Here is a 3,756-nt window from a genome sequence, read left to right on the forward strand (position 1 = left end):
CACCCAAGACCTGCTATAACCACTCCCTGGCAATTGTCTGTGTTTGCTCAAGGCCCTGGGACTCTGCAATCAGCAGATGGCAAAGCCACCCAGGTCTGTGTCTCTCCCTTCAAGGTGGTGAGCTCACCCAGCCCCTGGGTGGGTCCAGAGGTGCCATCCGGATGTCAGGGACTAGAGTCAAAAACCTTAAACGTCTACCTGGTGTTCTATTGTACTGAAGCTGAGCTGGCGCTCAAACCAAAAGATGCACTTACTTCCCCTTTCCAAAGGCCGAGGGGCCTCACTCCCATAGCTATCACCACAGGCCACAGGGAGTTCTGTCAGACTACCACTAATGTTCCCTTAAGACCCAAAGGCTCTTAAGTCAGCTTGTGGTGAATTCTGCCTGGCTTGGGACTCATCCTTCAGGGAAATGGGCTCTCCTCTGGCCCAGGGCAGGTCCAGATATGCTGGCCAAGAGTCATGTACTAGAATTGGGGACTGCAAGAGCCCACTGATGCTCTACCCCACTGTGGCCATGCTGGTACCTAAGTGGCAGGATAAAGTCCCCTTTACTTCTTTCTCTGCTTTTCTCAAGCAGAAGGAGTTTTGTCCCATAGCCACCACAGCTGAAAATGTGCTGAATTTCACCTGAAGCCACAAGTCTCAGAGTTTCATCCAAGGCCCACAGCATACTACCTCACTACTGGTTATTCAGGGCCCAAGGACTCTTAGCAGGTGATGGGTCCTGCCAGAACCAGATCCTTCCCTTCAAGGCAGCAAGTTTCCTTCTGTCCCAGGATGTGTCTAGAAATATCTGGGAACTAGGGTCTGGAACAGGGTATGACCAGTGCCTTATCTGCTGTGGCTGAGCTGGTATCCAAGATGCAAGATAAAGTGCTCCCCACCCTTCCCTGTCCTCTCCTCAAGGAAGGAAGCAAAGTGCTCCCCACTCTTCCCTGTCCTCTCAAGCAGGGGTCTCATTTGGAGCTATGAGTGGAACAGCCTGGAGTTAGGGGAGGGGTGATGCCAGCACTCCCTTAGCTGCCCAAGCTGGTGTCTCAGTATATCACATGCCCCTCACCAGTCCACTGTCTCTGGGTCCAGTTCAGCACTAGAACTCACCTAAGAGTTGCAATTCTTATGACTTAGGCTGCCTTTCAAGTTTAATCAGAGACCCAGAGCACTCCAGCCCTCAGTGGTGAGGTGTGTGGGAACTTAAGCTCTGATCTCTGGGATCTACAATTCCCCTCTGGCAAGGGCTGATTTTAATGCTCCCTTCATGGGTGGGTGTCATCTGAGTTTGGTCCAGTTTTCCTTTATGCTCTATCAGGACAGAACTAAGTTTAACTCCTCACAATTGCTGTGCTCTCCCTCCTTCAGTGCCCAGAGACACTCTCTGCACCAAGCCACCACGGCTAGGGTTGGGATGGGGGTGGCATCAGTGATTCAAGATTGCTTTTTCTATCTCTTCAGTGCCTTTTTCAGGGATATATAGTTAAAGCCAGGTACTATAAGGGTTCACCTTATTTTTTGTTCTTACGAAGGTGTTTTTCTGTGTACATAATTGTTCAATTTGTCTGGGCATGATGGCTCATGCCTATAATCCCAGCACTTTGGAAGGCCAAGGCAGGCAGATCACCTGAGGTCAGGAGTTCGAGACCAGCATGGCCAACGTGGCAAAACCCTGTCTTTACTAAAAATACAAAACATAGCCCACCTGTAGTCACAGCTATTCAAGAGGCTGAGGCAGGAGAAACACTTGAACCTGGAAGACAGAGATTTCAGTGAGCCGAGATCAGGCCACTGCACTCCAGCCTGGGCAACAAAGTGAGACTCTATCCCAAATTTTAAAAAAAGAAAAAAATTGGGGGCTGGGCGGGGGCAGGCGAGGGGCGCGGAGTGCTCTGGGCATCGGGCCCCCAGGTAGGAGCTTCTCAGTGCCCTCTTCGGAGGCCGGTAGAGGGCCACGAGGCGGTTGTCAGAGCCCGGGAGCCGACCCTCACGGGCGTTGCGGCAGGCGGGGGAGGGGACACGGAACGTTAATTCCGTTGGCCCGAGGCTCCCAGGGGAGGTAAAGAGAGTTCGGCAGATCCAGCTCTCCTGCTTGGCAACCTGCTTAGTCTTTCTGAATCTGGTACACCAGGGGTTGGAAAAACCACACTAGGCAAAGAACTTGCGTCAAAATCGGGACTGAAATACATTAATGTTGGTGATTTCGCTCGAGAAGTCTGATCATCGGATATCATGGAATCTGGCAAGATGGCTTCTCCCAAGAGCATGCCGAATGATGCACAGAAGATGGCGCAAATCCTGAAGGATATGGGGATTACAGAATATGAACCAAGAGGTATAAATCAGATGATGGAGTTTGCCTTCCGATATGTGACCACAATTCCAGATGATGTAAACATTTATTCAAGCCATGCTAAGAAAGCTACCGTTGATGCAGATGATGTGCAGTTGGCAATCCAGTGCCGCGCTGACCAGTCTTTTACCTCTCCTCCCCCAAGAGATTTTTTATTAGATATCACAAGGCAAATAAATCAAACCCCTTTGCCACTGATCAAGGCATATTCAGGTCCTAGGTTGCCACCTGATAGATGTTGCTTAACAGCTCCAAACTATAGGCTGAAGTCTTTACAGAAAAGGGCATCAACTTCTGCAGGAAGAATAACAGTCCCGCGGTTAAGTGTTGGTTCAGTTACTAGCAGACCAAGTACTCCCACACTAGGCACACCAACCCCACAGACCATGTCTGTTTCAACTAAAGGAGGGACTCCCATGTCCCTCACAGGTCAAAGGTTTACAGTACAGATGCCTACTTCGCAGTCTCCAGCTGTAAAACCTTCAATTCCTGCAACCTCAGCAGTTCAGAATGTTCTGATTAATCCATCATTAATTGGGTCCAAAAACATTCTTATTGCCACTAATATGGTGTCATCACAAAATACTGCCAATGAATCATCAAATGCATTGAAAGAAAACGTGAAGATGATGATGATGACGATGATGATGATCATGACTATGATACTTTGTAATCTAGCCTTGCTGCATATAACATGTATACTTGGTCTTGAATTCATTGTACTGATATTCAACATGCATGCTGGATGTTTTCAAGTTGTGTTTTAGAAAACTTTAATAATATTTAATGAGTAAATACAGTTACCATACTTTTCAAATGAAACGAAGGTTTTTCATCAGCCTTAAAAGTGTAAGAAAAATAAAGTTGTCATTCATTTGAAAAAAAAAATTGTTAAATTGGTGTCCTTGTGGCAGGGATGATGGGTGAAGTCTTCTCTTCCATCAGCTTACTCCTGTTGAGTTTGCTGAGTGTGTAAACTCATGTCTTTCATCAAATTTGGGAACCAAACTTTGGAAAATCAGGATTATCTACTCTAGCTGAACATATGCATATTCAACAATCCAGTAATTTTACTCTTAACAATATATCCAAAAATAATGTTTGCACATGTGCACCAAAATACTTGTTTTAAAATGTGCATAGCTGTGTTACTCATAAGAGCCAAAAACTAAATAGTTCTAATATCATAAACAACAGAATGGATAAATTATGGTATAGCAATAACATTTACAATAGCTTCAAAAACATGAAATACTTAGAAATAAATAAGTCAAAAACATATGTGCAAGACCTGTGCATTGAACATTACAAAGCATTGCCAAAAGTAATTAAAGAATAAATGAAAATATATACCATGTTCATAGATTAAAAACTCAATTCATTTTCCCAAATTGATCTATCTATTCAGT

General features: G+C 45.5%; 1 pseudogene across 1 annotated transcript; it reads left to right on the plus strand.

Moving 5' to 3' along the window:
- The first annotated feature begins 1,980 nt into the window (after nucleotides 1-1,980).
- LOC112627306 lies at nucleotides 1,981-3,222 on the plus strand (annotated as a pseudogene). Its single transcript, XR_003120149.1, has one exon. The product of XR_003120149.1 is annotated as a transcription initiation factor TFIID subunit 9-like (transcript).
- The last annotated feature ends 534 nt before the right edge of the window (nucleotides 3,223-3,756 follow it).

Source organism: Theropithecus gelada, chromosome 1 (genome assembly GCF_003255815.1).
Source record: "Theropithecus gelada isolate Dixy chromosome 1, Tgel_1.0, whole genome shotgun sequence".
NCBI lineage: Eukaryota > Metazoa > Chordata > Mammalia > Primates > Cercopithecidae > Theropithecus > Theropithecus gelada.